The following is a 21332-nucleotide window of genomic DNA, read 5'->3' as shown; positions in this document are numbered from 1 at the left end:
TAGCTGAGAGAAAGAGGGCCATGACTCCAGCTCTCTGTTCAGACAAGGCAGCAAGGCAAGGGGACGATGCAGAGAAGGAGGAAGGCAGGACCAGAAGCCTTGAAGAAAGAGTCTATAAAGGATGCTTAGAGCACCAAGGGGCTGATAACCCCTAAACCACCCCCACTGGGTTGGGGTTAGAGTTGGGGGGAGAGTAAGGAGGGAGTCCTGACACGGTAAAAGTCATTGGCAACCAGATTGATTAGCCAAGTTTGTGGATTCTGCAGGGCTTTTCATTTCACCTTCCCTGCCCTTCCAGCTGTGTTGGTCATTTTCCTCTGGATGGTTCAATTGTTCTGAGTTCAAGTCCAGCCCACACTCAAGGGGCAGGGGCTCCACAGGGCAGGAAGGCCTGGAGGCAGGACATTTGGCAGCCATCACTGAAGCCTGCCTACCACACACACCATTATATTTAAGCCACCAGAGAACAGGAAGGAGCAACAGGAAAGAAAAGGAAAGCAGCCTGCTGTGCTCCCTGTCTTACAGCGGTCCTCAGCCGCACTTCAGAATTATCCAGGGAGCTTCTGAAAAAGACTGATACCTGGACTCTACCCCAAATATTTAATTATTGCTTACAGGTGGGGCCTTGGCTTCAGATTTCCAAACCTCCTCGTGCAATTCCCACGAGCAGTAGGACTGGCAAACACAGATTTAGTCCTTCCAGAAAAGGTTAGGTAAGGGAAAAGACGGAAGCTTTGACTAACAGGCAGTACAGGATTTTCCAGACGGAAAGGCCCATTAAAGGTGCCCCTCATCCTCTGGCTCTGCTTCGAGAGGCTTGACTCACCTCCACACTGTCCCAGATGAGGAGTGGTGCCTTAGCCTCTGGCATCCCCTTCTCCCCACCCCACCCCACACACACACACACAAAGCCAGGCAGTTCACAATGGGACACAGCTGACTGCCTGAAGATCTCATGTTGAGCTGATTTCTATGATCTCTTCTCTCCTTATTCCTATCTTTGGAATTTTAGGAAGAAGGCACAAAGACAATTCCACATAATATTGTAAAATAAATAAATGAGAAGAATCTGCACACTAGCTGTATTATTGGATTGAAGGTTTGGTCCTGTTATATTTTCAGACAACGAGGAAGCCTGCTCGGATTGGAGTGGCAGGTAGGTCTGGGCAGTTCTGAAGCTCATCTCCTGTCTCTCCCCCTAGAAATCCACCTGTCCCGTGGCCCATCCCTGGTACAACACGACAAACTTCATATTCTAACAGTACCAAGGGGTTAAGGGCTTAATGTGTTACTTTGCCTTTTGTTTTAACAATTGCCTTCACTGCCTGATCCCAAAATTGGGCTCTACAGAAAAGTTAGTAGCTTTTGTTTCATTAATTAACTAATTAACAATGTTTTCATTCAACAAATCTTTATTAAAAGCCTGTTTGGTGTCAGGCACTGCTAGATTCCGGGAGATTAATGGTGGGGCAAAGATAGCCATTGTTCCCTCTCGATGGAAGCCTGCACTAAATAGTGAGTCAGACACATGGCAAATCCCCGCTGTGGTGGGTGGTGTGCAGGAGAGCACATCCTGGGGCTGGACCTGGGGTCAGCGTGACGGAAGTGCAGCTTAAGCTCAGATGGGCAGATGAGGAATCGTTAACGATGGGAAGGGCAGGACCAGGAGAGTGGTCCAGGCTGACGAAGAAGCACAGGCAAAGGTCCTGGGAGTGAGGGAGCATGTGTAAGAGGAACTGAAAGAAGAGCTGTGTGGCTGAAGCCCAGAGCCAGGGGAAGGGACCTGAGGAGGGCTGTGGCTGAGGACGGGTAGAGGCCAGGTGAAAATGTGTTATCATTATCACAAGAACAATAGAAGACCATCATACTGTGTTTACCCGTGGAGAGTAACTGTCAAGATACCAGAAGGAGCCTCCACCTGAGGGACCCTCCTACCCTGAGTTCATACCATTGCTCTGCATTTGGGTTTTAGAGCCTGGAAAGCACATCTTAAAAACCGCAAAATCCATTTTAAATATCCAAAGGCCTCTATCATTTATTCATTCTGCAAACACTTCCGGCACCCACTGTGCACTGGGCATTGCCTCTTGGCCACTGCGTATATAGAGCTTATACCTAGGGAAGGGACAGGTGAGGAACAGCAGCCAAGCTGCCAGTCACCACCACCCCCCAACCTCACCCCCAGAACTCCTATTGGTCCCACTGCCCCCTGTACGCAGCCACCATCAAATTGCCAGTGGTGTGAGCGAAGCTGAGACTCACCAGGTGAGACAACAGTGAGCAAAACAAAGTCCCTGCTCCTACCAGACTGGCAGCCCAGTGATGAGAGACAGGTGACACATAACCAATAAATATGTATATATCCACAACCCAGGTAGTTCTAAATGCTATGAAAAATAAATCAGGTAAAGTATATCAAATGATGGGCTTGCTGTTTTACACACAATGGTCAGAGAAGGTTTCTGATTGACAGTTGAGCAGAGAGCATGTTAGAAAGCACTATGTGGGAAGAACATTCCAAGGAGACGGTATAGCAAGTGCAAAGATCGTGAGGTAGATGCATGCTTGGCGTGTTCCAGGAGCACAGGGAAGTCAGTGTCGCTGGAGGGGAGAGCACAGGCAGCAAGGGGAGACTGCTCCTAGGAGTAGAGCATTATGGTGTCAGAGAGGGAGGCAGGAGCCTGGCCACATAGCGTCTTGTAGGCCATCGTAGGGGGTTTGGATTCTATGTTGCAATAGGAAGTCAGCATCTGTAATGCAGCTTTGCACAAGGTGGTTAAGTTCTGAGAGAACATAAATCAGGTGAAGGGGCTAGAAACCGGAAGGCTGGAGAGGCTCTTTAAAACAAGCAGTCAGAGAAGTTCTCTCCAAGGAAGTGACTTGAGGGCTGAGTCGTGGACTACCTGGAGCAGCAACGATGCCGATGTCTGGGACAAGCCAATTCCAGGCAGAAAAAATATCACTGAGGTGGGAATGAGCTTGGCATATTCCCGAATGAGCAAGGAGGTCAGAGTGGCTGGCTCATAGCCCGAGAGGAAGAGGAGAGCAGGCTGGGAAGCAGGCAAAGGCTAGTTCCAGAGGCCCTTGGAGGTCAGAGTAAGGGCTTCTCTTCTAATGCACTGGAAAGGCTTTGGGAAATGGCACATACCTGTTTTAGTAGGATTACTCTGATTTCTGTGCTGTGCAGGGAAGACATGGAAGCAGGGAGAGAGGTGTGTGGGGACAGAGTCCCAGAGAGCAGTTTCCAGGCTCTTGGCCTCACATGGAAAGGTGATGGCTCGGGTAGTAGATGGCCGTCAGCTGTTACCGGTTAGCCATTGGCCACTGATATAACTGCCGTGGCTAAGTTAACATGGCTGATTGCAGTTAGTAAGTGAGGTTAGTTGGCAGAGAAGTGGACGGCAGGTTGCGGATCGTGTGGCTCCTGTTTCTTGTGTCTCCAACCCAGCCGCCAGCGAGAATATAGTGGTATGACTCCCCTACCTATGGCTCTGTTCGTGTTCTTTTTTGGCCTCACCATGTCCTGTGTTCTTGTGCGGGGAGCGGGACCAGAGACCCTGCATGAGACCCTGCATGACAGGTGCCTGCAGTACTTATGGCCTAAGGTGGTGATGGCCTGGACTGTGATGGCAGCAGTGATTCGATTCTGGATCTAGTTTGAAAGCAGAACTATCAGTACTCGGTGATGAATTGGATAGAGAGGTGGGAAAACAAAGAAAGAAATCAAGTTTATCTTCTGTTTTTATTGATGTTTGTTGGTTTGTTGGGAGAACTAGATTTCCAAACCCGATGGATTTTGATGGTTGGTCTTGACTAAGAAGAGTACAGAGCAAAGCCACATCTCCAGGCAGGGATAGGCCTGGGTGAGGAGCCATAGCCTGGTGATGGCAGGGACGCAGAGGAGGACAGAATGGCACCATGAGACTGAGAACAAGGAAGCAAGGAGAGGAAGGGAAGGCCTTGGGACCCCTAAGTAGAAGGGTGTTGGTGAGGACCTTTGTGGGGAGACTTCAGACTTTTTAAATTGTGTTTTTTAATAATACAGTAAAAATGACTCTCTCCGTCTCTCTCTCTCTCTCTCTCTCTCTCTCTCTCTCTCTCTCTCTCTCTCTCTCTCTGTGTGTGTGTGTGTGTGTGTGTACACGCGCACAGATCTATGGATAGTAGCACTTGTATAACTATATATAACCACCACCACCATCAGAATGCAGAACAATTCCATTGCCCAAAAAACTCCCTCATGATATGCCTTAGCTCTGTTCTCCATTACTATAGTTCTGTCCTTCTGAAACAGTCGTATGAATTGGATCATATAGTATATACTCTTCAAACTTGATTTTTTTTTCACTCAGAATGCCTTTACAATGTCTTTGAGGTTTATCAAATTGTTGCTTTTTATTGCTGAGTAAGTATTCCATTGTATGGATGCACCACAGTTGGTTTATCCATTCACCTACTGAAGGACATTTGAATTATTTCCAGGTGTGAGTAATCATGAAAAAAGCTGCTATACACATTCATATACAGATTTCTATAAGAACATAATTTTTCATCTCTTCAGGGTCAATACCCAGGAGTGGGGTTCCTGGGTGGTATGGTACATGTGTGCTTAATGTTATAAGAAATTGTGAAACTGTTTCTCAGAGTGGTGGTTCCACTTTGCATTCCCACCTGCAGTGTATGAGAGTTCCATTTGCTCTGCCTCTTCACCAGCACTTTGTGTTGTAAGCATTTTTCTGTAAGCCATTATAATAGATGTATAAGTGGTATCTGATTGTGGCTTTTATTTACATTTCCCTTATGACTAATGATGTTGGGCATCTATTTATGTGCTTGTTTGCCATCCTTATATCCTCTTTGGTAAAGTGTTCAAGACTTGTGCCCATTTTTAATCAGTTATTCTTTCTGTTGAGTTTTGAAACATTTTCATATATTCTGAATTCAAGACCTTGTTGGGATATGTACTTTGAAAATGTATTTTCCCAATGTGTGAATTGATTTTTTTGTTATCCTAATAGTATTTTTCACAGAGCAAAAGTTTTTAATTTTGGCAGTGTCCATTTATCAATTTTTTTCTTTTATAAAATCATGCTTTTGGTGTCATGTCTAAGAACTCTTCCTGTAACCACAGATCATAAAGATTTTCTCCTATTTTTCTTTTTAAATTTTTATGGTTTTACATATTTAAATTTATGATCCATTTTGAGTTCATTTTTGTATAGTGTGAGGTTTAGGTCAGGGTTCATTTTTTTGCATATGGATTTTCAATTGTATTAAAGCTATTTATTTAAAAGATTATTTTTTATTCATTGAATTGTTTATGCACCTTCATCAAAAATCAATTGGCCATATGCTTTTGGGTCTGTTTCTGGGCTTTATTGCTCTATGTGCCCATCTCTTTGCCGATACCATACTGTCCTGATTGCTCTAGCTTTGTAAGTCTTCTTAAGTAGTATGATTCCTCCAACCTTACTCTTCTGTTTCAAAATTGTTTTAATTATTCTAGTTCCTTTACTTTTCCATATACATTTTAGAATCAGCTTGTATATACATACAAAACAATCCTGCTAGGATTTTGATTGGTGTTGTGTTAAATCTACAGATCAATTTAAAGTTAAATGACCTCTTTACAATGTTGAGTTTTCCAACCCATGAACAGGGTGCCTCTCCATTTTTAGGTCTTTGTTGATTTCTTTCCTCACCATTTTGTAGTTTTTGTCAAACAGATCCTGTGCATGTTTCATTACATTTATTGCTAAATATCTCACTTTTCAGAGCTATTGTAAATGGTGAGGATTTTTGTGGGGTTTTTTTGTTTGTTTCTAGTTGTACATTACTAGTATATAAAAATGCAATTAATTTTTGTTTGTTTACCTTATATCTTGCAACTTTAAACTCACCTCCTGATTCTAGCACTTTTTTTTTTTGCAAATTCCTTGGAATTTTATTCATAGATAAATGTATCATCTGTGAATGGGGACAGTTTTATTTCTTCCTTTCCAATCTATGACTCATTTATTTATTTTGCCTTGTTGTACTTGGTAGAACTTCCAGTACAATGTTGAATACAAGTGGTGAGAGAGGACACCACTGACTTATTCCCTATCTTAGGAGTAAAGCATACAATCTTTCACCATTCAGTATGATTTTAGCTATAATTTTTTAATAGGTGCCACTTATTAGTCTGAGGAAATCCCCTTGAATTTCTCATTTACTGAGAGTTTTATCATGAATGGATGTTGCGTTTTGTCATATGCATTTTCTGCAGAAAATAAAATGAATATGTGATTTTGCTTCTTTAGACTGATAATATGGTGGCTTACACTTGATCATGGTAAAATATTCCTTTTGTATATTGCTGGATTTGACTTGCTAATACTGTGTTGAAGAGCTTTCTGTTTGTGAGGGATATCAATCTGTAGTTTTCTTTTGTGTGTTATTTTTGTGAGATGTGGGTTACAGAACGTTTAGAGGGAAAAGTATAGCCTTAAATGCTTAGATAACATATTCAATGATGTTAGAAAAGATTCAAATCAATAATCTAAGTTAATACCTTAAGAAACTAGAAAAGGAAGACCAAAACAAACCCAAAGCAAGCAGGAAAAGTGGTTATAAATAAGAGCAGAAATCAATGAAACAATAAGATCTGTGTGGTATCAGGTTAATACTGGCCTTGCAAGATGAGTTGGAAAGTGTTCAGCCTCTTCCGTTTTCTGGAAGAAATTACGTAGAATTAGTCTAATTTCTTCTGTAAGTGTTTGAAAGAGTTAACTGATGAAATCATCTGAGCCCAAAGATTTCTTTTTCAGGAGATTTTAAACTACAAGTCCAGTTTCTTTAATAGTTATAGAACTATTCAGGTTATCTATTTCATCTTGGTGAGGTTTGGTAGTTTGGGCTTTTTGAGGAAAATGACACCATTTTACCAAGTTGTTGAATTTATGTGCATAGAGTTAGTTGTTCATAGTATTCCTGGTGATTGTTTTTTATTGTCTGTGGGATCTATAGCAATATCTTCTCTTTCAATCTTGGTATTGGTAATTTGTGTCTTCTTTCTCTCAATACCTCCACCCACCCATTTTGCTAGAGGCCTATCAATTTAATGATATTTGCAAAGAACCAACTTTTGGCTTTTGTTTTCTCCATTGTTTTCCTATTTTCAATTTCATTGATTTCTGCTCTTTATTGCTTCCTTTGCTCTCATTGCTGCCATTAAGGGATTGCTTGGAGACTGGGGTATGAGGGAATAGAGACAAGAAAACTGAAATGATGGACTTTTGCACTCTTTCTGAGAGTTACGAGACTTTTTTCCCACTCCTTCAACCAGCTTCTCTGGAGCACTCCCAATTTGCTCCCTGGAGCCCACTTCTAATTTTCAGGCTGTGTTGAATTCAGGATGGAGGATACTGAAGAGGGGAAAATGATAAACTCACCACCAATTCAGTGGTGCTTTCGATTCTGGGCTTCTTCTCCAAGTTGCTTGCTACCACTTTTCAGAAGTCTCACTGATCCTGTCCAGATTTTTATAGTTGCGGTCAGTCAGAACAACCAGATGGAGTATGTTTCTTCCATCTGACCCAGAACTTAGACTTTTCCCCCACATTCTTTGAGCCAATTCAGAGAAGGGTGTCGGGCCTGATATCTGGGGCCATCTTATCTTCTACCACCCAGCATCGCTCCATCTCCATGGGCATGTCTGCACCACTACCACCTTTCCCACCATCCCAGCTCCATGAGCTCCACAGGGATCGTCTGCAGCTGAGGCGGAGTCAACTTTGATGATTGGCAAATCCTAGACAGCTAAGAAGCATTTTTTTCCCCTCAGAGATCAATTTCTACTACATGAGAATTAGTAGTTTGTTCCAAAAAAGATACTTGAAGAATTTAATCTTGGGGCATTATGTCCAAATGCAGTACAGTTTGTCCTGGAGGCCTATGGTTTCATGAAGTTCTATTCTAGGCCAGACTGATAGTTTCTGAGGTGACCTGATTTTTCTTATAAATGTATTGGAAGGAAAAGCAAGTTTACTTATGGTCCAGGCTCATGCACACTCCCTGTGGTCTTTTCTGATGCTAGGTGGATTTGTTCTAATTTCTAGTGCTCTGCTAAGAATGTAGTCAACCTGAGCTGAGTACCCACCATCATCCTCATAAAGTTGAGTACCAATTCTCTGAGTGCAACTCGAGAGGAATGGCCCAGTGGCAATACCCTTGCAGGCTACATGGAAAGGAAACCAGATGCTAAATGAGGACCCCATCCTTTTCCTACAGGCCTGCATGAACCAAAGGAGCCTAGTAATTCAAGGGCCTGTCTTTTAAATATATTTTTAAATTAAAGTCAACATGGAAATGAGATGGGTGGGTGGCTCAAACTGAATGGTCATTGTGCACCAGGCTGGTTATCTCACCATTTGTTATACAATAAAAGAGGATCAGATAAACACAGGCATAACCTCTGCCTCCATTGATAATGTAAATCATCCCTTGTATCATTTGTCTTTCCTTCAGCCTGGATACAAAAGGCACAGAAATGAACAATTCATGCCTAAACACAGGAGAGCTTGAAAGCCAGTGTATGTCAGATGTTTATTCTAGGTCATCATTAAGGGGTTGAGTGGATTTGCTTATAAACACAGACAATTCTGTCACTGGGGAGTGGGAGAGACAAAGTGTTTCTTGTAGTGTGGAGACAGCTCTTTTAAAGACGCATTGCAACTTTTCTGCCACACACAGTAAGTTATATAGATAATTCTTTTTATAGGATATGAAATGTTGTCTCCTGAGCAAGTGCAAAGTATAATGTGTTGTAGAAACAATGCTTTTTCTCTCCACTTTGTGCAAATGCCATTTTTCATTACCCACTAGTTGGAAGCTTGCTAGAGATTGAAATGAGAGCAGGGTTGCCCCTCCTGCAGTTGGCCAGGCATTTCCTGACACGCACTCCGCCAGGACCTCGGCGGGAGCCCTGGGAGGTCTCCCCAGGCAGCTTCCCTCACAGTGAAGTTTGGAGCACTACGCTCTTGAAGCACGTCGCATCTTTGCTGGTTGTCCGTGTCCACTGCCCTCATTCTCTGCTGAGGGTTTTGTGGGTGGTGGTTGTTTCCCTCCCCCCCCCCCACCCAATCCAACTGAAGGCAGCTAAAGAAAAAGTGCCAAGACAAACAGAACGAGAGCCTTGGGGACTCAGTAATGGATACAGAACGTAGAGTGTGGTAATCATTCTTTTGATTTGTGCTCAGATATGTTTTCTATTTGCTTTCACACAGAATGCACATTTTCCCCCTGGATTGAAAATAATCTGAACCAGGGTAAAACCATTACAAAGTGGCCTTCAAACGTCATGTCTGTATTGGAACTGAATGACTGATCAGACATTTAAATACGAAAACTGGGAATTGGGTAAATTGCACTGATACAGTTTTTAAAAACACTCTCAGAGTTGTTTAAATAATCTTTGCTTTCTTTTGAGTCTCTCTCTCTCTCTCTCTCTCTCTCTCTCTCTCTCTCTCTCAAGAATTTTGCATTTTTTTCTTTTAATTTTGTTCCCATTTGTTCCAATTATAATGTTGTTCAATGATTTGGTTGTATCTAAAAATTATTTTTACATCATTTTCAAGAGGTAGAACAAGGAAAGAAGGTGAGATCCTATGAGGTCTCTAAGTCCCAGGTTAACGTGAAGTGCTGGGTTTTGTTTTGTTTTGTTTTATTTACTCAAGGATCAAAGGGAAATTATTCAATGAAAAGGAACTTAAAGGGGACTTCTGGGCCAACACAAACATTAAAAACACTTGTTTAAACGCAGCTTCCTTGACCTGCCTTTTCATATTGTCTTTCTAGTTCTTATACACATTTGTGAATAAAGAAAGAATTTTTCTCCATCACAATTCAGCGCTCCCTCTCCTCTCAACTGACCAGAATTTCACAAGGGTGACATGACAGTTTGTTGCTAAGGAACTGCAGATACATGTCACAATTCAGCATTCTGATGAAGAGGAGAAAATATTTTTCAACAGTTTGGATATTAAGTATAAATAAGTAGCGCGTGTGTGTGCGCGTGCATGCACACTTCGTGTTATAACTGACAACAGGAGAGAAAGAGCAAGCACAGTGCATTTCTGTTTGAAATGGGGATGATTAGCCACCTCCTCTGTAAAAGCTACTCTTTAATAACCCTCAATTGCCTCTTACTTGTAAGAATACCACTCATGCATTTGAACTTTTCACTTCAGCTTGTTTCTCTCCCCTCTATTCAGATCCCAGTTCCTTCACACTGTCGTGTCAGAGATTCATCACACTGTGACCTTAGTCACTTTCTCCTTTGAAAGGAGTCAAGCACAAACCTGCCAGAGTTTCCAATATTCTAGGTGTTCGGCAAGGAGACTGGAACGTGAAATTCCTCCCACTTAGAGTACACCCACATCAGTGTTTCTCGACAATCTATTTATCTTAGTCACGAGCTATGGACATGAATAGAATGTGGCTAATGTTCCCCGTATCCCGTGTGCCTGAGCATTGGGAAACGTTAAAATTTATACCATTGCAATTGCTAGGGAGAAGTGCAATAATATCACAGCTGCTTTTCTTCTTCTTTTTTTGTTTTTTTATTTAACAATTCTTTATGAAGCAGAACATGAATGTGCCCTTTCTTTTTCTTTTGCAGCATTTAAAAAAGATCTCTGTCTCTCAGTTTGGTTTGCGTGCTATCATGTTGCTGATTTTGTGATTGTTAGATTAAGAAAAAAGGGAAAATCTAACAGCAGATGATTCAAAAAATGAATGATACATATACAGTAATAGACAAGTATGCATGATGAAGTAAAGGGGAAATGGATATTTGCAGAAAAGGAAACAGTGATCCTTTGAAAAGGGAGATAAGGGCTTAATTACTCTACGTAGAAAACTGCAGGAAGATGTGACCTCAATTTAAAGAGAAGTAAACTTCAGTGGTGAGGTTCTTGGGTGTGAGGGCAACATTTTGCTAGAATTCTGTCTGTATCTACTGCAGTGGGAGACAATTCGGAGTAATGCATGTTTACTCTGCTAATGAGTTTTCTGAACACTGCAAAGAAGAATGTTGCATGTGAAAGGGAAACCAAGGGGTACGTGGAAATTTCAAGAAAAAAAAATGTCCTGGGAACATGGGAAAGTTCATTTTGGTGGGCTGGGAGAAATCCAAACAAAATAGGTTTTAGAAAGAGGTGATGTGGTTAAGAGACATACACTCACCCTGGCTAGAGCAGAACTATAAACAGAGAGTTTGACCCTGACCTCCCATAAATGATACAGGCATATGTTGACAAGCAAACAAATTTAGAGTACGTCACTTGGTTCTGCCCATTATTTATGCTACATGAGAATTCTTTCTGTGCACCTCGAGTTATTTTCCCAACCACCCCAAAAGTTTAAAGTCCAAACACAATCTGAGAATGAAAAATAGGAAGTACCTCTGTATCTAAATTCCTAATTAGAAATGTGTAACTGAAGATATTTTTTGATTAGTGCCAATATAAATTTGGTTCAGGTGACTAGGGCTATTTAGAGCCTCAACATATGTTGAATCCTTTCTGTCCAGGACTCTATTGAGTGGCAGAGGGATCAAAACAGGAGCAATAAATAGGCTGTGCCTTTAGGGAGTTAGGACATGACAGTAACATCGTATGGAAGAGGCACATAAGACTGCATGAACAAAGGGTTCTAAAGTGGCTTTGGCCAAACATGCTACAGAAGAGATAAAAAATCAGAGAAGGCCTCTAGGAAAGGGAGACCCTCGTCCTGGTAACCAAAGAATATAGAGGTAGAGGGGAAGGAAGAGGATGTCCTTGGGCCAGGGAATAACATCAGGAAAGGCAGGAGGCTGGAGTAGCCCTGAGGTGACTCAGAATATTCTAGTTATCCATTGGTGTGTAACAAACTACCCCAAAACTTAGTAGTTTAACACAAACATTTTATTGTGCTCCCAGTTTGGGGGTCCTAATAATTCAGGAAGGGCTTAGCTGGTTGTTTTATCTCTGATCTACATGGTGTCAGTTGCGGATGGAGGGTCCATTTCCAAAATAGCTTCTTCATCCATAAGTGAAGTCCTTGGCCTGCCTGTCTGTCTCTCTTTCTCCTCCTACCCTCTCCCTCACCTTGACTTGGGCTCCTCACTGCATGGAGCCTTGGAGTAGTGGGACTTCTTACCAGGCAGCTTAGGATTCCAAGTGTTCCCAGGGGCATAGCCAGAAGTTGCAAGTCTTTTTATGACCTAACATTGGAAGACCCACACATTCCTTCCACCACATTCTACTGTTTAAGCAGGTCACAAAATCCAGCCCATATTCACGGGAATGGGAATTAGACTCTAACCTCCAATGGGAAAAATGACAGTGAATGTGTAGCCAACTCAGGGAGCAGTGAATAAAGCAGAATGGTTTAAGTAAATAGTGAATGCCTAAGCGCAGGAGCAATCATCAGAATGAGAGACAGAGAATGAGTATAGAAAGCTTTGGAGGCGAGTGTAAGAAATTTGAACATTTAAAGAATAATACTTTTTCTCCTGGCATATCCTCTCTGGTGGAACTACATTCAGCTAGACAAAAGAGAGCACCTCAATGGGATTTATAGATGATGTAATACAGAATTGTACACCTGAAATCTATGTAATTTCACTAACAATTGTCACCCTAATAAATTTAAAAAAAAAGAGAGAGAAAGAGCACCAAGATTTTCTAGAGTTTCCAGGCATTGCACTAGGTTAGTGAAGGAGACTGAAATTCCCCAACTGAATCTCTCTAGTACGATACTTTCTGGTCAGTGCATATTTGGTTGTAAAGAACAGAAATGCATTCAAACCAGTTTAAGAAAAACAAGGACCTATTCAGAAGTACAACAAGCAAGAACCAGTGTATCCTAGGACAAGAGGTAGAGGAGCTGAGTCACAGGGAATTTGACAAGTCTGACACTGCAAAGCCCAGAGCCAGAATCACCCCCTCTGTCCCTGATTGGGGCCTGAGGCCTCTCATCTCTGTGCCAGCTTTGATCTCTTGCTTGTCTTCACAGACAATATTTCTCTGCTGATTCATCAGAGTCCATATAGCCAAAAACAGCTGCTCCTGGCCTGCATGGCCTTTGGGTCCTACATGGCCTATATGCCTTTGATTCCAAACACCTAACATTATCTGATTACAGATTTTGTATCTCTTAACTTGAATTCTGGAGAGAAGGCAGCTGGTTGGATTAGGCCAGTTTATGGATTGGTTCCCCTTGAGTCAAATATCTACTCTTAGTACAATCAAGTATGGCTGGAGAATAGGCTTAGGTGTTTAATGAAAAGTAGCATAAACACAATGTCACCTAGTCTGCTTCCTCATCTCCCCCATCAGTGACAGAGCATAGGTGGGATGCTCTTTTTAAGAGAAAAGATGGAGGATAGCTAAGTGACAAGAAAGAAGGACCATGCAAAAAAAGATGCTAGTCTAAAGCTGGAGACTGCAATAAAAGCAGAACAGCTTGGTCCCCAAGTCATTCTTCATTCATGTCCCAAACGCTTCTCTGATGGAGTCAGGCCCATTTCTTATTGAACTGGTTCTGGCAGTTTTGATGTATGAAGCAGTAAAGTAGTAGATAGCAGTGGATAGTATCGAAGAAGGTCCTTTCTTATCTGGCTCTCACAGAGGATTTTAATACTTATAATAGTATTTGGGGGTAATTAGCCCTCTCTTGCTATCTTATTCTCTAGCATACCATATCTACACCCAAGTCATCAGGGAAAGATTGATGGCATAGTGTAAGCTCTTTAATTTTGTCAATAAAAATTATTAATTAAAAAAGTAAAAAAACAAATCCCAGTTGGAGAAAAGTATTAATGGCACTTCATACTGTCATAGAAAAATGCAAATCAGGATTTTCCTTTTCCCTAATTAGCAGACATAAATCTGGGTAAATTTTAAATTGATGGGAGCTCTTTCAACACTGGAGGAAAGTATTGACCTTCTGTGGCAAAAGTAAGTATGAAGTACATTAAAAACACCATTTTCTCAGTAATCAAGTTTACCTCTACAATAACTTTGGACTATGACACTTCTTCAGAAATGCTGTATGCTCAAAATTCTTCAAACAGCAGCACTGAATGGAATTCTGCTGGGTTAGGAGAATCATGGCGGGGCCATCAAAATCAATTTGTTCCTGTGATTGACATGAGGACCAGCATGTCAGCCAAGCTCTCATACCATCTGTGCTCTGATTATGATCAATAGGTATTTGTGATATGCCCAGGAAATGTGCAGTTTGATTACTTTTACATGGGAGAGAAGACAAAAGCATCTCAACCGAGAGCCTCCTAATGTGGATGTAGAAGCCGGTTGATGAATTATTAGAATATAGAGTTTGCACTGATAAACTTTTGAACTTTCATTGAACTTGTAGATTAAGAATAGGCAGTTTTTCCAAGAGGAAAATTCACCAGACAACCAACAATTTTTCTTTCAGATATTTAAGCAAGATGTTCGATCTGGTAAGGAAATAATAGTAATTTATGTCTTTGATAATTGAGAAGGATTATAGTTCTATACACAGAAAAAGCAACCATCACCCGGGCCCTGTGAGTCACAAAGCCATTAAAGAAGAAGCTTCCAGCTTAAAAGCAGATGAAACCTCTGAATTTGGAGTGTGATGTTCTCCAAGAGGGAGTTAAGGCAAAAAAAAAAAAAAAAAATCCCCATCTACTTGTAAAATTAGGGCCCCCTCTCTGCCTTCCTTCCAGACAACCACAATGACACTTCTCAGAATCAGCTTGATCTCCCACACTAAAAGAAACACACACACAGAACCATGTCTCTGTGTGTACATAGCTCCCTTGCATATACCACAAAGCACACAACAGACCCATACTGACCCGCGGTGGGAAGCAGCCTTCCAAATACAAGTGATGAAGCTGCCTCCTTCTATCTGCAGAGACTCATCATTCCCCAAACATCATTTGTTCTGTGATCTGTAGGAACAGCCCGGGGAAGATTAAAGGTTACGAGGAAAGATTGCTGACCAGCTGGAAACATGTGTTTGGTACATTTAACTCACTACAAGAAATTATTTTACTGATAAAATAGCATCAGCTGAGATCAGGCTCCTGAGAAATGGGAATTACTAATTTTGCTGCTATGACACTGAACAGCGTGTATTAAAAATACACACTGGCTCGTGGCTCTTTGGGTGGTACAATGCACCAAAGATTCAACTAAATGCTGGCCACTGTACAGTTCAGTTGCCCTTTTAAATGATAAATCCTATCACCTTCCTTCCCAGATCTCTTCCCTATAATGCTTTTGCTTCCCTGAAATTCAATGTGAGTCAATCCTACCACTACTTTTAGCATGCATCTTGCCAGATGTTCAAAAATGAGAAGGATACACTGTATCACAAGCTGCTAATAGCTGGTAGCCTCACAGGTGTCATAATGCAAAGTTCTCAAAGAGAAGTTTAGGGATGGAGCCAAAAGCTCCATTTGGGGGGTCCACAGTGGCTATTTTGGTTATGAGGAACAGAGACTTATGTAAGTTTTCTGAAGTCATGGGGGTTAGGTGTTATTATGGGAACCCAAGACCAAGGGAAAATCATCAGGAATTTGGGCAGGTCTAGGAACTCATTATTCACTCCATCTTTCTCTTGCTCTTACGACATTTCTACCATGTCGGCAGGTCTGCTCCATCCTCCCGTCTCTACAGACTTGGCTTACTCACAGTTTCTGTTTCCTCATAACCGTGGTTTGCTCTTGACCACTCATGCCCTTGACATTATCTCCTGGTGTTTAGTTTTAGCAATCACTGCTAACTGCCTTGTTTGAATTTCTAAAAAGGAGAGAGAGCATTTAATTGTCCCCACTCATATTTCATGTGGCCAAACTCTCGGTTACTGGCCAGCCACTCGAAGGTCTATAGTGCCAATTACCCAACCATGGACCAATTCTCTATGGCCAAAAGGACCAGGTCATGGGGTATAAATAAAGCTGTCCCTTCAGCAGGGGCAGTTCAGTTTATAAAGGGCTTGGCAGGCATTCTGAAGGTTGATCTGCCTTGTCCATGGGATAACTGGGAAAGGTTACATGGAGGAGGTGACATTTGAGATAATCCTAAAAAGATCCCATGTATGGACAGGCAAAGATGGCGTAAACATGGAATTAATTCTACAAGCAAAAGCCAAAAAATAGGAAAGTAGGGAGTATATTTGTGAGTATTTTGGATTGGCCAAAGCAGTGCTTCTCAAACTTTCTGTGCATGTAGAATCACTTGAGGATCTTGTGAAAATACAGGTGCTTATTCAATAAACCTGAGCTGGGACCTGAAATGCTACCTTTCTAACAAGTTCCCAGGTGATGCTTATGTGGTGGGACACATAGTAGGGTTAGAATAAAGACTATGTCAACCCCTTGAATGCCAAGCTAAGAAATCGGTACCTACTCTACTTCTGCAAGGAATAAGAAGCTCCGGAGGATTTGAGACAGAAGGACGACATGAGCAGTGATGTTGGAGCACAATTAATCGGGCAATGCTTTGTAGGATACATCAGAGGAGAACTGGGAGAACATGTATTTAGCAACTGTGAAGACCAGGAAAGTGGTAATAAGGACAAAATCAGAATGACTGCCATGGAAGTGGAAAGGAAGGGATACATAAGATATACAGCCCATTGAACATGCCCTTGCCACTGTCCTTGCCGTGTTGCCTTAGTTGACAAAAGAAGCCGCTTCCTCAGGCATCCTCTGGTGACATCTTTCTATGTCCTTCGAGGGTGTCTGCTTTTCATTTCAAATCACATCTAAAGATACATCCTCTCTTTTACCTCTAACCCTTAATTTCATTCTCTCTGCCTAACTGCATTTTCTATTGTGTGCAACTTGCTGCATCATTTAACTATATTATGACCATGTAACTATGTTATTTACCTATTATTTCATTGTGTACCAGTAACTAAATTCAGTGACTATATTTGTTCTGCTGAGGAGTTTTGTAGGAAGCATATCTGAAGGGCACTAGGCAATGAAGTAAAGTCTATTACCGCCTTATCACCATCAGGAAAATGATCTGTTTGTTTGCAGTTCACTGAAGTACATAGCCAAAGAAATTGAAAGAGCTCAGGGAGGGCCTGAGTGAAGTCCAGATATGGAGATGGATGGACACTGTAAACACTGTGATTTGGTTCAAGATTAAAAAACAACAACAACAACCCATCTATGATAATATGCAGTCGGGATATTTCCAAATCACGTATTGACAGGGGAAAAGAGATAGGGCAACAAACCCTATATTAGAATTCAGAACCTCTGTTATTTCCAGCTTACGTTGTCTCTACTATACATTTAAAACCAAGCAAAAGATAAGCTTGATGCTAAACACAAATCCTGACTGAAATTTTCTTAAGGCTAAAGGCTTTGTAATATTCTGAGATTATAGATATAAAGAAAGAACTCTGTGCTTATCTGTTGGATTGTTCATGCCATTTTGAAGTCGAACTCTGAATGCTGAACTTTGGTTTTATGGTTGAACATTTGAGGTCCCTGTGCATTAAATAATTTACACAGCAAGTAGGACTTGACAATCCAATTCTTTTCTTCCTAATGGGGTGGGATTTTGTGCGCACGTGTAGACTTACAGCTCAAAAACCAAAGTGTTGTTGCTGATCAAAAATTAAAATGAAACAACAGCTTGTCTTTTCTAATCTATTAAATAATTTGTAGAGAGAGAGAGAGAGAGAGAGAGAGAGAGAGAGAGAGAGAGAGAGAGAAAGAGAGAAAGAGAGAGAGAGAATTGTCCAGCCCTGGAGACTAGAGCTATTTTGATTGCACAAGAACATAATCAGAATCAGGAACACAATGGGGGACATATTCCCAAAGGAAATCAAGATTAAGATGCACACTTCGGCCTCTTCCTACAAGCGCCAACCTCCCGAGCCCACAGGTCATTTTGTTTGACAGTGTCACATCGATTCACATTTCACAATGTGCTCTTAACTTTAGAATCTTAATGTGCTGTTTGGAATTAGCTGTATCTTTGGAGAAGAGCCTGATCTTGACCATGTCCTCCTCTGGAGAGACTTCCTAGCTGGTTGGAGGCATCAGCAAGATGTCTTGTCATTCTGGTAAGTGGGAACTAGGAATAAATAAATAATAAGTGTGTGTGTGTGTGTGTGTGTGTGTGTGTACACACATAAATTACACACGAATGTGAATACAAATACATATATACATGTATCGAATATATATATACATATATATGTATATATATATATACATATATATATTTCTTATACATATAACTGACCATGTAGGCTGTCATGTCCTTCAAGACACTGAGAAATTATGCTTTGATGAGAACATGGATTCTGGGGGGGAAAATCCATGTTCCATAGTGACTGTAGTAATTATTTCACTGTGTATATGTATACAATCATGTTGTACATCTAAACATATACGTTTGTTTTTGGTTTTTTTTTTTTATTGGGGTGACAATTGTTAGTAAAATTACATAGATTTCAGGTGTACAATTCTGTATTACATCATCTATAAATCCCATTATGTGCTCACCACCCAGAGTCAGTTCTCTTTCCATCACCATATATTTGATCCCCCTTACAATATATACAATTTTCATTTTAAAAAAATAAGAATTGAGGAAACGAGACTTTCTGTATTTAGTGAAGGTAATAGTAATGGGTCAAACTTTCTGTCCCCATATTAGAAGTAAAATGGAGGTCAGGCCACTGAGAAGCTGCAGGGAAGAAAGAGGACAGGCTTCTGAAGCCTGAGGCGAATCTGTGTGAGTCACTGGGTAGGGGAAGAAAACCTCAGCTTCACTCCATGCTGGGGCTCAGGACTGTGGATACGTCCCTGCGAGTCCTCGCAGTGGCTGGGGCGGGAGGAGTGGAGCACAGAGTGTCTGCCAGGCTGATCACCTGTGCTGCCTCGGGGATGTCATCCAGAGGCACTACACAAAGAAGTACCCCTAATGCTGCAAATCCTACTTCCTTCTGTGCCACCTCCTTCCCCAGTCCCACGTCCCAGAAATAAGAACCACCATCATCATAAGTAACATCCCTTCCCTGAAAGGTTATGGTGTATGTTCACACAGCTATTAAGAGTCTGCAACAGAAAGACATCCAGCTGCTTTGGTTGCAAATTACCATCGGCTCTTTCCTTCTTGCTTTGTGAGCAGAGCGTCACTCGGTGTTTGTTACTCCCTGGCAGGTCCTGCTTCCCGGGCTACAGAATGGACACTGGGTTCAAGCCTCCTGTGCAAGGCTGAGCCTCACCTGGCACTTTCATGCCGATGTCTCATCCTGTCACTCTTTGCAATGTCACCCTCCAGGCAGTCGTCATGGAACCTACTCTTTAGTTCCAGCACCACCCACTGCCCCTACAAGGGACAGGAGAGCTGAGCTTTCAGGGCCCCTGTGTAGATGCAAATTAGAGTATATTTAATGTTATGAGAATGATAGTGAAAACTCCTTGCAGACAAAAGTTGCATTCAATCTGCAAGTGGGTATTGAGGAGACTCCCTGAAAGAAGTTCCTGTAAAAGAATAGTAATGATGATAAAAACACAGTACTTAAGTAGAGTGGAGGTTAGGGGTAACATCATGGAGAACTGTGGTGTTTGGGAGCCACTCTTACCCAATAGATGTTTGTGAGTTGCCGTAGAGAAGGTTTGGAGAGAACACTCACGATGTGCCAGCCAGGAGAGCCATATGAAAGTGCCCAGGCAGAGAAGATGCCTGCGGTCAGGGAGGAGAGGGGACACAGCACAGACATGGCTCTGCTGGAAACAGTTCACTATAGAGCCCACATTTAACCCAGAAGCCAGCATGGAACAGGACCTGGCAGTCAAACACGGGAGGTGCTTACCCGTCCAGAGACCAAAAGGAGGCGCATGTACCCAGCTGGGTGCATGCGGAGACGCTCTGCAGTGGCTTGCTCAACCTCCATTCCAAGCTTCTCCAGGGAACCATCCTACACTGCAGACACCATATGAAAACTGAGTTTCCCATCCTGTTTTGCAAGTAGGGGTCCGGATGGGATTAGGTTCTGCCAGTCAGATTCACTGGCGCTAGACCTCAACTTAAAGCCCAGTTAGGTGGGGTGAGAAGCAAGGCTCGAAGTCTTTCCTCGGCTGGCCCAGATCATGGCAGAGGCGGTGGGCTCTGCAGTGGGCAGGTGGGAGCACAGCCTGCCCCCGTGGTATCTCGCTGAGCTAGAGTAATTCTGTGCGCTGCAATTCTTTCCAAGAGCTCTGATGAGAGCCTGCGTCAAAGTATTGTAGGCCACTACATACCTCCTCCTGTTTCAACTAGATAGAATGATTTCTGCCGTCTGAATCAGCGCTGGCAGTGGAAGACCTAGCATGGTTAGTACTCAAATGGGACCATTTTTTAAACACCCTCCTCTATGTAACAAAATTATTTTCAGTGAGAATGATATGATAATCAGTAATTACTATTATCCTCATTAGTTCATTCGTCTTAAAACCATCATTTTGCAAAGAATATATTTCTATTTTTAAAATATTATTTGAATTCAGCCAAATACTTCATGTATGAACTAAAATTTGCATTTACTAAATTTTAAACAGAAAATTAAAATGCAGGGTCATCACACAGAAGAACAGAATTGAATTAACTGAAGTTCTGTTTATTGGCTTTGCAATCACTGTTATCACTCATCTATTGTTTAAATGCAGGAATACCTAGTACCTTGTGGGGGCTGGAGACACAGATTTGCCTGAAGCCAGGCTGAACTATCTCACACTGCTCTTACTGGGAGTTCTCCTAATTAACTTTCATGTGGGATATAACATTTATTAAAGGATAAGTAATAAAAAATGCTAATTTAATGTATACACACACACACAAATATATGAATGTATACAATTAAAATTCAACCGTCACCACAGCAATTGTTCAGAATGTGGACCAGCAAAAGATTTGGGGGAAGGAGTATTTTATCACTGACATTGTTTAGAATTGCTGGCATGGGAATAATAAAAAGCAGACTGACTTACAGTCGATTTTATTATGGGTTTTAAATTCTCAGCAGACACTGCGGCACCACACGAGCCGCGAGGACACCTCCCACTGCCCGCACGGGCACCCCTGCACCTGAGCCACCTAGATGGGGTGAGCCTGAAGGAGCCAGACCCCAGGCTTGAGGGCTCCAAGAGGGACACGGGGTACGAGGGGAAGTGCTGAACGGTGAGCCTGAGACACCAGGGCCCTCACCACGTATGCCCGGAGTCTCAGCTGGAGACCCTCGTGACTCCCCCAATTCTCAACATTACCAAAGCATAAAGATGCCCTCATAGATTGCCTTTA

General features: G+C 42.0%; 2 long non-coding RNA genes across 2 annotated transcripts in view; one reads left to right on the top strand and one right to left on the bottom strand.

Moving 5' to 3' along the window:
* The window catches only part of LOC109453685 (uncharacterized), an 85570-nt gene that overhangs the window by 46163 nt on the left and 18075 nt on the right, over positions 1–21332 (bottom strand). The window lies entirely within an intron of this gene.
* Positions 943–19755, top strand: LOC141570703 (uncharacterized). Its single transcript, XR_012495121.2, has 3 exons — positions 943–1156; positions 17987–18108; positions 19214–19755. It is a non-coding gene; the product is annotated as an uncharacterized LOC141570703 (long non-coding RNA).

The sequence above is a fragment of the Rhinolophus sinicus genome, chromosome 3, assembly GCF_057876585.1.
Source record: "Rhinolophus sinicus isolate RSI-liver-muscle chromosome 3, RSI-T2T, whole genome shotgun sequence".
NCBI classification, from domain to species: domain Eukaryota; kingdom Metazoa; phylum Chordata; class Mammalia; order Chiroptera; family Rhinolophidae; genus Rhinolophus; species Rhinolophus sinicus.
The sequence above is the reverse complement of the archived record's forward strand: the minus strand, read 5'-3'. Positions and strand labels throughout refer to the sequence as shown.